Raw genomic sequence first — 14,479 nt, forward strand, 5'->3', positions numbered from 1 at the left:
TAATTTATATCCATGTGGTTTTGAAACAATCTTGGAAAGGATAATCCAAATATAAATCTGAATATAAAATAGTATATTCCTATTTTCTAGGCCAGAAAACTAAGGCTCTGAAGAATGAAGTGACATATTAAGGATATACCTCTATAAGCTTTATTAAAGAAAAGAATACTCCCACCCCACCCGCCCGCCCCAGACATGAAACTTGATGGGCCAGATTAAGAGAATGAATTCTTCTTCCCATTTCTTTCCCTTGGCTGCAATTCCCATCTGCTCTCCAAGCCTAAAGGGACCTTGGAGATGATATGGCCCAACCTACTCATTTCAAGAGCAGATGAAAGTCCAGGCACAGAGCCAACTGCTATGTTAGTCCCTGAGGGACTCAGTTCCATTTTAACAATGTCGGCATGTGAGTTTGTGCTTTAAAGAGGAAGGTCTGTTTTCCTTATTTTAACCTAACCTTTGCCTATGTTGGTCACAAAATAAACCAATCATTCCATAAACTCATCTAGTGGTGGGCCCCTTGTCTCCTCCTCAGAAATTTGTAGACTCTTACTTCATGTTCTTTCTTGAAAACCTGTCTACCTTTCAATCCATTTGAAAAAGAATCATAGCATCACAGAATCAACTGTGAGAGTTGGGAAGTATGTCTGACATCTTTAGTCCATCTACTTCATTTCATAGATGAGGAAAAGGAAACCCACAGTTGCGAAGTCACAGAGTTGATAAAAACCCAAACCTAAGATATGACCCAAGATCAAGAAGACTTAAGTTTGAATTCAACCTCAGATACTCACTAGCTGTGAGTTACTAGTTTAGTAACTGCTGTCTGTCTTAGTTTTCTAAACTGTAAAATGGGAATGAAAAAGAGTACTCCTTGTTATAATAATCAAGTGAAATAATATTTGAAAAGTGTTTAATGCAGAGCCTAGAATATAGAAGATGCTTGCTGACTTCTCCCTTCCCAAAAAGCAGAACTTGCTTTCCCCAATTCCACTGAATCAAAGGGTCAGGTGGGCTCTAAGGTTCTAACCCAGGACCATTGTTTCTCTTAAATACTGGGGGGGGGGGTCTTCACCTTGTTAGTGTCATGGATGCACTGAGTAGTCAGCATAGCCTGACTCTGAAGAATAATGTTTTTAAATATATAAAACAAAATACATATGATTATAAAGGGAACCAATTATGTTGAAATAGTTATTAATATTTTTAAATTCCCAAATCACAGGTTAAACACTCCTACCTTAAAGTAACATCAGTTGAAGGTCAACAATATAATAGAGGTTGAGATTGTCCACTTACATTGATTTAATCCAGTGGAAAGCTTCATTACCCATATTTGCCAATAAAATCCATATTCCACTGGGAATGAAGATAATTTCTTTCCATACTTCCTAGTTATCTATCTTTAGGTCTCATTAATCCTACCTCCAATGATTCTGGACACAGTAATGAAGGGAAGTCTGGATTAATATTAAAGCCTGGTGCTTCTAAGGCAATGTGGCACAATGGAAAGAGCACTGGTTCTAAACTAACCATTAACTTTTCAGAGTAAGCATTTACACTTTAGAGATTTGTAAATGCAACAGATCCAGGTGTGATTTATTGTTTTGTTGATTGTCTAGACTTAAGAAAGCAGTAGAGAAAATATAAGTAATTCAGATGAAACTTATAAGTGTGCACATTTTTTTGGAAGACATTTTCTAGCACTCCCCTGTGTGTAACCTTTGGCAATTCACTTAATCTACTCAGTAAAACAAAGGGGTAGATGATCTAGAGAGTTTTTGAGACTCCTTCCCAGCTCTAGACCTGTGTACTATTCTATAATTTGAGATGCTCAGAGTACTGGATTCTGAATTGTCCATGGTCCGGGATTCCTGATTCTGGATGCCCAAGATCCCTTTTTTCCAATGTGCATTTAACAGTAAACAGACACCACTCAGGGACAGTATGTACAAAGATTAAAGAAAGAGAAGGAAAAACTGAAATTTCAAGAGTTTCCCTAGTCAGGTGGCAGAAACCTATTGACAAGTGATATTCTAAAGGTAAAACTTAGAGTCTTTGAGAGCCGTTTCAAGTTTCAGGACAATATGGTCAAAAGGAACACTAAACTTTGAGTGAGAAAACCTAGACTGTGAACTAATTTCTCACTAACAGCATAACCTTGACCAGATGAGAAATTTTCTAGGTTTAATTTTCTTCATTTATAAAATAGGAGCAATAATGTTTGCACTTACTGCTTACTGGATCCATCTCTAGGAACATATTTATGAAACAAATTATTATTTTTAAGTATGCCTCTTTGGAAAACTTTCTCTTTGCCCCTCTCTCCCATCATGAGAGAGGTGTGTCATTTTGTTAAGATAATGTAATAAAAACCATTTTAATCATTCTGGACTAAAAAATAACTTTCTCTTCTCTGAAAGAAGTCAAGTCAAAGACTGAAGTCAAGAAGCAACAAGTAATATTATAGGTGGGTTTTTTTATTTGTTTTTTTTTTAGATTTTTCAAGGCAATGGGGTTAAGTGGCTTGCCCAAGGCCACACGGCTAAGTAATTATTAAGTGTCTGAGGTTGGATTTGAACCCAGGTACTCCTGACTCCAAGGTCAGTGCTCTATCCACTGCACTACCTAGCCACCCCAGTATTATAATTTTTGATAAAGCATCTCATATAACTTTTTATGGAGAAGAAGGGAAGATGTAGATTAGATGATAATACAAATATGAGTTCATAATACTTAAAATGACCACAGTAGTTGCTAATCATTCAATGTCAATCTGATAGGAACTCTCTAGTGGAGTGCTCTAGTGATCTGTCCATGGCTCTATGCTGTTTATTATTTTTATCATAAGTGACTTTCATGAAAACTTAGACAATCCTATTAATCAAATTAAACTTTGGTCACCAAACTGGGAATGGCAGATAAAAGAATCTGACAGTTTAGAACATTGGACTGAATCTAATAAGATTAAATTCAGCAGAGATAAATGTTAAGTCTGAGGTGGGTGCAAAAAGTCAATTTCACAAATACAAAATGGGAGAGGCACAATGAAATAGATTTTCTGAAAAAGATCTGGGGAATTTATTGGACTGCAAGTTCATGAGTCATTGTCATGTGCCAGTCAAAAAAAAAAAAGCAAAGATGATCTTTTGGCTACCTTAACAAGCAGATCACTTCTAGGAATAAGGATCTGATAGTTTCTTTGAACTCTTCTCTTAGCAGATGAAACCTGAAATATTGTAATTTCATTTTATGTACTATAGTTTAGGAAGTAGTTTGAAAAGATCAAAGTTACCCATCCAAAGAAGGGTAACCAGGTTTATAGAGGAGTTTGTATTCCATTCACAGGAAGACTGGTTCATAGAAGTTAGAGTATCTTGGAGAAGACACAATTCAGAGGTGATAGCTATCTTCAAGTTCCTGGAAGAAGATTTGAATTTGTTCTCTTTGACCTTAGAGTGTACAACAAGGAATATCCAATGGAAATTGCCAAGAGGCAATTGATCCTAATTAGAGCTATTCAAAAGTGGCTACCTACAAAGATCACAGATTCCTTCAACCTGTTTATTTACTGAACGTATTTCTAACATGAATTAGAGTATTTGGCCATCGAGTTCCCTTCCAGTTGTCAAATTCTGAAATCCAGTTATTTTGTAACTATGTGCCAGATATTATATTAGGATTTGTGAATACAAATACAAAAAATGGGCTCTGACGCACAGGGAGTTTGTCTTCTACTTGGAGCAGAGAAGGAAAGGAAGGTTTGAAGACAATAAACAGTAGCAAAATACCACCAAGTTAATGAGGAAGAAGATATTCAAACTCAGAACTTCTTAACTCCAAATCTAACACTTAATATTGATGTATAGTATGACATGATAGATAAAGGGGCAGCCTGGGATTCAGGAAAACCTGGGTCCAAGTACTGACTCTGATATATGCTGATAACATTACCACAGTACTTTGTTATCCAAGCAACTTTCTAAAATTGATGGTTATGAGAATGATGGTGATGATGATGATGTCTGTCCTTCATTCTCAAAGAAGTCTATGAATTCAAAGAAAAGGATGATACCATAACATACAAATGAATTGGATTTGAGTGAAGGGGTGCTGGGCTAAGTCATCAGCTTCACTATCTCCTCTGGAGCCATCTGACTTCAATGGACAGGTATGGATGAAGTGGGAGATGGACCTGGATGCAGTGGGAGACCTGGACCTTTTAAAAGCTAGATCTTTCCCAGGTCAGAGTTTAACTGCCATAATGCCAATTCAGTCATTAAGGTTAGGTAAGAGAGAGATGAGAAAAAGAAGCCAAGAATGACCACTTCAAAAAAAATTAAGTTGGGAGGGAAAAGCGCTCAGGGTTTCTCAGTGATCAAAAAGAGCCTCTTTCCAAAGCAGCTAGGTAGCTTGGTGGATAGAACACTGGCCCTGGAGTCAGGAGGATCTGAGTTCAAATCTAACCACAGGCACTTAATAATTGCCCAACAAGTCACTTAACCACATTGACTTAAATAAATAAAAAAAATTTTTTAAGTGCCTCTTTTGCATAGTCAAAAAAAAAAATCAGTTCTGGGAGGTAAAGACCCTCAGGGTTTCTGAGCAAAACAGAAATAATTGCTATTTACTTTCACTCTGAACCATTCAGGGTTCAAACAAGGACTAAATTGTCTTAACTTGACACCTATTGAGTGGAGAGAGTTTCTATTCCTTCCTTCTTTTCTTCATTTGTTGGTCCCCATCAATGGATCAACCGCTCCAATGAATACATAGGTCCAGTTTCACTCAAAAATCCTTAATAGTGATTCTCCCATGTATATAACACAATTTTTTACCTTGCTTAGCACTTTTCTCACTACAATCTAAGGAGTATAAGAATTATCATCTCCATTGTACAAATGGGGAAACTGAGACTCAAAGAGTTTAAGTAATCTGTACATTATTATACAGTCAGATCAGAAAAGAGAGTTCTTGACTCCAAGACTGACACTGTTCTTTATGTATACCCTCTTGTTATACATGTTATTTGTTGTTTAGTCTTTTTTTTTTTAACAGTTGTGTTCAACTCTCCCTAACCCCTTTGGGGGTTTTCTTGGCAAAGATACTAGATGGTTTGCCATTTCCTCCTCTAATTCATTAACTTGCCCAGGATCACAAAGCTACTAAGTGTCTGAGGCTAAATTTGAACTTGGGTCTTCCTGATTCTAGGCCCATGCTCTAATCACTGCACCACTTAGTTGCTCCTTCATTACATTTAGGCTTACTTAATGCAAAAAAGCTTTTTTTTGCTCAGGGATCCATGGCATGGAAAATCAAAAAAAAAAAAAAAAAAGAAAGAAAGAAAGAAAGAACGAACGAAAGAAAGAAAGAAAGAAAGAAAGAAAGAAAGAAAGAAAGAAAGAAAGAAAGAACCACTAGGGTAGGAATTCCAACTTTACCTTAACCCAAAGGTGTAACCATATTCTTTTGTGCAAAAATAGTTATTGATCAAAGGTGGCATGGTTCTGCCTATTTCTATTTCTTTCCTTCATCCAGGTCTAGGTAATTTGGTTCCTATTTTCATCCCTGTCAGTAGCGAGGCTTCAGCCAGTAAAAAACTACCTCCTTAGAAGACTGCTTGCAAGCTAGCAAAAGGTAGCTATTCCCATATTCTTGCTGCCTTTCCAGACAAGGTTTCAAACCTAATTAAGCTTAGCTTTATCATTGTTTTTATCACATTAAGATCCCACTTGGCTCTCAGCTGCACAGACCACAAAGTCAGCCCTGCATCTTTAAACAGAAACAACAGATTTTGGTTCAATTAAAAATTCATTAAAATGCAAATTAGTTTGTGAAATTCCTACCCCCCCTTTCTGATGATTCCACAACGTGGCTTTTTAATCATCGATGTTGCTAAAGGAGAGGTGAACTCGTGGCAGAAAGGAAAGGAAAGGACAATCTAGGGCTCTTTTGACTAAATGATCCTCAGAGAGGTTTAACCCTTTCCCTTCCTCTCTATGGGTTTCCATCCCCCCCCCCCAAAGGTTCCTGTTTTATTCTCCTTTACCATGGCACTGGCTTGGTAAATCCAATCAGCCTTCTGATCTGGATATCTCTGAACAATGTTATCTTAAGGGAACCACCCGAATAAAATGAATAATTAACCTTATCATCCAAATGCACAGCCTGCTTCTCCTTTAAAATTCCGATAATGCTTTCAGAAAAATTTCTCTAATAACATGCCACTGAAACTTGATAAGGCATCCCCTGCAATGAACTAAAATGGCAATTAGTTCCCAGTGGGTTTTGATAGCTATGTCAGAGATAAGCCTTTTGCCAGGACTTTCACAGTTACCAACCAAAGCCACAGAATGATAAGGCCTACCCTTATACCAAAGACAACCAGACAGGTGAAAAATTCAGTCAAAGAACTAGATTTCATCCTTTCTTTTTCTTCCTTCCTGCATTTGTTCCTTCCTTTTTCCCCCCCTTCCTTCCTTCCTTCCTTCACTATTTATCTTAGTGATGCCAGATAACTGGCTTTACTTATTTAATTGTTTTTCACTGAACTGGTATGTTCAATTGAATGAGCAGACTGGTTGCTTTGGTATGATGCGAACACAGGAAATGATAATAGACATTCATGTAGCATGTTAAAGTCTATAAAATACTTTACATAAATTATCTCATTTAATTCTCACAATAATCTCAAGAAGGTTTCTATATATATTATTATATCTCATTTACACAGTAGAAAAATGAAGTGGCTTTCCCACCTGTTTCCTGTTTGACCTCAGACAAGTCACTTCTCCTAACTATAAAACAAAGAGATAGATATATATTATTTCTGGTCCTCAGTTTCTTCATCTCTCTAAAATGAGAAAGTTGAATTAGATGACCTGCAAAATGCCTTCAGGTTCTGCTTCCATGATCCAAAAATATCTGAAGTTGCTTTAGGCTCTAGATTTCTATGAGTTTACAAGTCAACACAGATAACAATGTACTTTTTGCCTTATGCTCAATGGGAAAATATTTACACATTTCTGCTTATCATGAAGAGCCAAGTAACTATAGCAAGTTCATTCATTAGGTGCCTCTAATTGCTAAGAGCACATTCAGGAAATATGGCAAATGTAACTTAATTGAGAACTAATTAACTTGTTATAGCTATCTTGTTACATGCCAATTAAATGTCTAAACATGCCTTTGCTCAGCTGCAGGAATTGTTTGGTTTTTTTCTTTTAAATCAAATCAATGGTTGATCTAGAGATCCCTAAGTAAAAAATTCCAGGTTCAACCCCCATATATCTCATACTGGATTATAGTTAAGAAGTCCAACTCAGAAAGGGGACTGTGGAAACTGATGGAGCAGAAGAAAACTTCCTTTTACAGAAAAACTAGTCAAGCTCATTAACACCATTTTAAAGGAGCTTGTTCAGAGGCCAGTGGATAGATTTATACTTTCAGGAGCAATCTCCATGAAATCTGGTGTGAAATGGGATTTGGGTCTCCATTTGGGACTCAAAGGCCCCAAGAGACAGTATTCTGAGAGAATGAGGGAATGGGTCTGATTTCCGAAAGTCTTGTATTCTCCAGATAGTTGGAACTTTTGGCTTTGAAATTTGTTTGCTTGTTTTTTAATCTGCCCTTTTCTATGAAAATCAAAGGAGATCCTATACCTAGCTAGATGCAGTTATCAGGAACATATTGCTGGGGTTGCTCTCAGTTTCAGCTCAGCTCCCAAGTAATCATTCCTCCTTAATTTGTTTTCAATGGGAGTGTGGGTTAACCTCCTTCACTGTCGCCTGCCTGGCTGCTTAATTCTCTTGGTGGTGCCTTTCTCAGTCTTTCTTTTGGAGGAACTGAACAGGGGAATAGTGGAGAGGGGCTGCTACAAGAGCCCAGGGGAAAAGAAAGCTGAAGAAATGGTTAAACAGAAGCTGATTTCCATTCCCTATGTCTCTTCCAAATTATGCCTGCTTAAATCAAAGGAGAAAAGCAAATTCTATTTATTACTGTCAGGAACTCAGACTCAATATCCTGCAGTTGCAGACAAGGGAGTCAGGTTCCATTTTCTCCCATACCATCATCACAAAAGATTAGGTAAGTTCCAGGGTTCCTTATTGTGCTTGGTTGGTTGGTGATGAATGAAGGAAGGAGTATATCTTGTTTTCCATCTCAAAGAAAAACAGGAGTGACTGTTGGAAACACTACCCATGACTTTCAAAAACCTCTTCAATTTAAAAATGATTTTTATTATTTCTACCATTTCCTGGTCCTATTGTTTAGCTGAGAAATGCACTGACATCTTTCCCATGCTTCCTCCATATTTCAACTTCTTGCTATTACTCAATATTTACTTTGGTGAAACTTAACATCTTAAAATAAAATCCAACACTAGCTTGGGCTCTCTGGGCAGTAAAAGAAATAGTATAATATAAGATAATTTTTAAATTGAGAGTTGGCTGAGAAATAATCTAATCCCAACATTTCATTTTGGAGATAAGAAACTGATACAATTCTCATTTAAGTGACTGACCAAGGTCATACAGTCAGTTAAGAGAGAGCCAGGGTCTTCTTATCCAATGTTCATCTATGTAGACCTTTTTTTATTGTTATTCCAAACATGTGATTTCATCAGAGTAGAGGGTCTCCATTGAGGAAACTCTCTCCTCATTGGCATTCCTCTTGGACAGTTGTCTAGAATATTGGGAGGTTAAGTGACTTATCCAGGATTAGTGTATGTCAAGAACCCAAGTGTTTCTGTCTCCCAGGCTTACCATATGTCCACCACTGCCTCTCACTATCAACCTTGAATACAGTTCTTTCTCCCTTTAGTAAGTATGGTGTTTGGAGAGTGTATTTGATTTAATAGGGGTTTAATAAATGTTTTTCTGAGTTTTGCTTTTTTTTTGATTGAAAACATGCTCTAAATGAGCTGACATCTGAAAGGAAACAACAATACAACAATAAATAAAATATAAATGGTATGGCTATGGACCTGTTTTTGCATTTGGCTTACAAAATTAGTTGTAGCACTCATAACTGAGACATAGAAACATGTAAATAATAAATTTCAGTCTTTTATAGATGAAAGTAACCTTGTATTGACTCACTATAAAACTGATGTTTTTCCATTTGCAGGGAAAGATTTGCACTGATTTATCTATACTCAGATAGCCCTTCATCACCTACTCACCTTGTGACCAAAACTACTGAATTTTCTAGATGAATGATTATTTCCCCTCCCTCCCCCAATCAGGAAAGCCAGACGGTTTGTCTGGGAATAGGAAGCTGCCTACAATGGATCTAGCAAGGTCTCTCTCTCATTCTGATGTTGCTATAGGCAGCAGACAGAATCAGGGAGAGGCCAGAATTCTTGGCAAGTGTTGGATTGGTATGGCATCCTGGTTTCTCTCTGCTTTTATCTGCTGTCTATGGCATCTGCAAAGTGGAAGAAAGATTGGTGCATGACTTTGTGTGTAATTAGAGGTTGCTCATGCCTCAAAGATAAACTACCTGGTTTTTCTGATGATGACAACTTGGCAACTTAAGTTCTGTATTTTGGAAGGAAGAACAATAAAAGAGTCAGGTTAAATCTCTTCATGGCAGAGCAGTTCAATTATGGGGCACCTGTCTACATAGATGACTTTCCCTTTGTAGTTATATTTCTCCGTGTCATCTGAGTCCTTGGAAGAAGTCTTATTCTTTGGACTATACTGAGATCTTGAGCACATAAAAACACCATTTGTTTGGACAAGACAGGATTCCATGTCACAAAGTTAGTTACAATTATATAATTGAAGGAACCTTTTGAGATATTCTTAGGTTGGTGACAGAACCTGAATGATTGTAGAATTTGTTGATTGTTATACTCTGACAATGCCTAAAGTTAGACCTATATTCTGAATCATAGAAAAAAATCAAAATTGGACTAAATGAAATTGAAGATATTACTTAGATTTCATAAGTGCAATATTTTGATACGCCAAATTGAAGAAACATTTTATAAAATAGTGGTATAAGAAATACATCCCATCCTATTTTCATTTGAGTATACAGAATGTGTAAGTAATTAATATTGCTAGAGATTAAGTTAGTCTAGAACAGGGGCTCTTAAGCTTAGGAACAAAGATTAGTTTCATGGAATAGCCTAAATCAAATTCAAGGAATGAATTTCCATGGGGGGAGGGGAGTCTTTATTTCAATATAATTGGATTCCATTGTAATCCTATATATTTTTTATGCATTTAAAAATACTATTCTACTCATTCAACCATTCTGGAGAGAAATTTGAAACTATGCCCAAAAGGCAACAAAAATGTGCATATCCTTTGATCCAGCAATACCACTACTGGGTCTATACCCTGAAGAGATGATGAAAAAAGTATAAAAACATCACTTGTATAAAAATATTCATAGCAGCCCTGTTTGTGGTGGCAAAGAATTGGAAATCAAGTAAATGTCCTTCAATTGGGGAATGGCTTAGCAAACTGTGGTATTTGTATGTCATGGAACACTATTGTTCTATTAGAAACCAGGAAGGAGGGGAATTCAGGGAAGCCTGGAGGGATTTGCATGAACTGATGCTGAGTGAAATGAGCAGAACCAGAAAAACACTGTACACCCTAACAGCAACATGGGGGCAATGATCAACCTTCATGGACTTGCTCATTCCATCAGTGCAACAACCAGGGACAATTTGGGGCTCTCTGCAATGGAGAATACCATCTGTATCCAGAGAAACAACTGTGGAGTTTGAACAAAGACCAAGGACTATTACCTTAAATTTAGGGGAAAAAACCTGATATCTTATTTTCTGATCTTGTTATCTCTTCTACTTTATGTTTCTTCCTTAAGGATATGATTTCTCTCTCATCCTATTCAATTTGGATCAATGCATACCATGGAAACAATGTAAAGATTGACAAATTGCCTTCTGTGGGGAGTGGGGGGGAAGGAAGTAAGATTAGGGGAAAAATTGTAAACCTCAAAATAAATAAAATCTTTAATTTAAAAAATATTATTCTAAGAAAGGGTTTATAATTCTCATTGGACTGCTATAGGGTTTATCACACACAATCCTACACACACACACACACACACACACACACACACACAAACACACACAAACACACACAGACATACAGAGTTAAGAATCCCTGTTTTGTAATGATTTTGTTGTGGATGTTAATTGTGAGCAAATATAAAAGTTCAAAAATATCAGTAAAAGAAATCAAATTAAGATGTCAGTCCCCATCTCCAAAAATGGGACAACCTTAGATGCAACCAGATAGACAAAGCTTACTCTAGTCAGGATTTAAAGATTGAAATTATTGTTTTCTATCTATGGTCAGAGGTTTTTAGTCTTTACTATAACATATGAGACTTAACTCATCACAAAATTGAAACTTCTGTGCCTAGGAGTAAATTGTGGGGGGCAAGGGAGACATGTATGGGTAAATAGTGTCTTTATTCTGAATTATACTTTCCAGCACAATCTCAAATACAATTATGAGATTTAAAAGATGGGTCCTTGTGCTGCTATGGGGGGGAATTAAGTCAGTAGGCATAAACTTGGAAAAGAAATAAAATAGGAGGAAGACACTTGACAAATAGAAATAAGAGAGGGGGCAGAGGCAAAAGAAAAAGAGAGTTTTGGGTAGCTGTGAGCAGAGAGTGAAACAGGAGCATTCAGATGTGGAGGACATGGTCTACTAGGCAGGAGATACTGGAACTTACACTTAAGGGCAGGAATCCAAGAGATAAAGTCCATGAGGAGGGAACTAGAAGCCTAGAGTCAGAACTGAGATGAATTCATTCCCAGGAGACTTCAGTAAATTTCCTGCTGGGTGCTGAAAGCTTGTTTTTAAGAGAAAGCAATTTACAGTTTCCTTGACCTGTTTGTCCACATGTAAAGGCATAGATTCATCACTGGCTAATGTTTTCTTCCCCTACCCACCCCATCCCCAAGAGACATAAGAGATTGAATATGTATATGAGGACAGAGACTTGATTCCATTTTATTTATATTCTTTGTGGTTTTTGACTAAATGCATTTCAATTGGATTGGCCATTTTTACATGGTCTGGAGATATTGAGTGTGTAATTGTTAGGGACTCAAGTTGTGGTTCACATTTCTAATCACCCCAAAGAACCTAGGGAAATCAGACTATTTTCAACTGAAAAGTATCAAGGAACCCTGCAAACCCAAAGTTCTCAGACACTTCAAGTGTCCAATGTTGTATGTTCATTTATAAAAAAAAAAAAATCTTTCATTTTGTCCTTCTGTGTGTTATAACCTGGGTAGTTCTTTATTCTGCTTAATCCTAGCACCAACTCTATTAGCAAAATTGTAGTTAGGCTTAACTGAGGATCCAATGTGAAGTCAATTTTCCTGTTCTAGATTCAATATTTCCATGGAGTCATAACCTCATTGATGGATGAACTTCTTCCAACAGTGAAGATGGCAACCAGTGCCACCTTCCCATCCTGTACAGATCTGCCATTGTCTTCCATAAGTTTTCATCGTAGCCTGCTCAATGATTTTGAGGGGCCACCTCTGGATTAATTTAATATGTTGGTACTGCTGCAACACTGTCATCTATTATTCCCCACCCCAAGTTCTATAACCAATCACCTTCTTTCCTAAACATATACCTGAATGATATATTTTACTATTTTCATGCAATTTTCATGAAGTGTTCCTCTTATCTGGGGATCAATGATAACAGTAATAGCTAAAATTTAAATAGTGCTTACTATGTGGTAGGCAATGCTATATTATTTTATTTGGTCCTCACAACAACCCTAGGAAGTATGTGATATTATTATCCTCACTTTATAAATGAAGAAACTGAAGCAAATAGAGGTAAAGGGACTTGCCCAGGATCACACAGATTTTTTTTACTAAGTGTATGAGGTTGGATTTGAGTTCAATTCTTTCTGACTTCAAGCTAGGCACTCTATTAACCATGCCACCTAGATGCCTGCAATGATTCTCTGAAATTCAGAATTTCAAAGTAAGTAGTATATCAGCAACTACTTAGTCCAACAGATACCTAAGCAAGAATCCCTTCTATAACTTATGCATTACTCTCTCAGCTTTGATGGTCTTTGAAGACTTCTAGTCAGGGAAAATTTACACCTTTCCAAAACCACCCATTTTACTTTTGGAGAATTCTGGCTAGGAGAAACATTTTCCTTACATTAAGCACTAAAATCTACCTATTTGAAGCTTCCTTCCATTGAAAATTATAGGAGTACTTCCTTCTTTGCAAAGATATGTTATAATAGATATGGAACATATCCATGATGTCATATTGCTATGATGAATTGATTAGTCTTGCTGAACAGATTTTTTTTTCCTTTCTTGATTTTTGAGAGGCTGTCAGGGAAAGGAAAAAAGGGGAATAAATTTGGAGTGAAAGTAAAATAAAAAACCTAAAGATATCAATAATTTTTAAATAAAGAAATGGATATATCCATGGGATAATAAGTCAACCAAGACTTCATACATGGTAGGAGAAAATTCTATTACTGGACTATCCAATGACCCAAGGGACATTGTGTTGATTTTATCAAGTCCCAAAATACTAAAAAAGATTCCTAATCTTAAAAAGTAGAAAAGTGGGTTCAAGTAAGGAAGCTTCTATTTATCATATGCATTCCAGCACTCAATAGGGTTTTTTGTTAAATTTTATTTTTTAATTACAAAAAACCAATTTTTCTTTCTCATTCTTCTCAACCCAGCTATCCATGTGTAAAACACCAAATGAATGAAGAATGCCTATTATTCAGATCATGATATACCATTCAACAGGAAGCCCATTGAACATATCCTTGAGTGCACACTTCTTTAACAGACAATAGTAATGGATAATGAGATACAATTAGCCAGAAATTGACATTTAAAAAAGATATAGGACTAGATTTTCATTGGAAATTGGTCGCTATCAGGTAAAGGAAGAATGTTTGTGTACAATAGGCAAAGTTTGAAAATGGTACCATGCCCATCTTTGGTAAACAGAGTGGTAAATTGATCATTCCAAAGCTATTCAGGTTATAGGTGAAAAAACAGATACAAATCCATGTATTCTTGACTCCAAATCCATTCATCTTTCCACTGCACATGCTGTGCATATGCAGATAGATTTATCTGCTTCCATGGAGTATTTTTAACTACATAAATGTATAGAAACTAAACTCATGGTAGAATATAAATAAAATTACCATGTGACCACATAAGGAAAATATTGTTTACAGTTGGTAATATCATAAAAGGCATCATAGAAAAATGAAGGATTTGGTTTCCTTGGATGATAAGTAGGATGCCAATGGACAGGGGAGAGAAGGCATTCCATTGCATGAAGGTAAGAAAGCACAGGACACCATGGGAATGGCAAATTGGATTAAAATACATAAGGAAAAGGGATGCAAAATAAGACTCACTGGTTAACTATAAGAATATGGTGAACTTTAAATGGCATAATATCAT

Source organism: Macrotis lagotis, chromosome 4, assembly GCF_037893015.1.
Source record: "Macrotis lagotis isolate mMagLag1 chromosome 4, bilby.v1.9.chrom.fasta, whole genome shotgun sequence".
Taxonomy (NCBI): domain Eukaryota; kingdom Metazoa; phylum Chordata; class Mammalia; order Peramelemorphia; family Peramelidae; genus Macrotis; species Macrotis lagotis.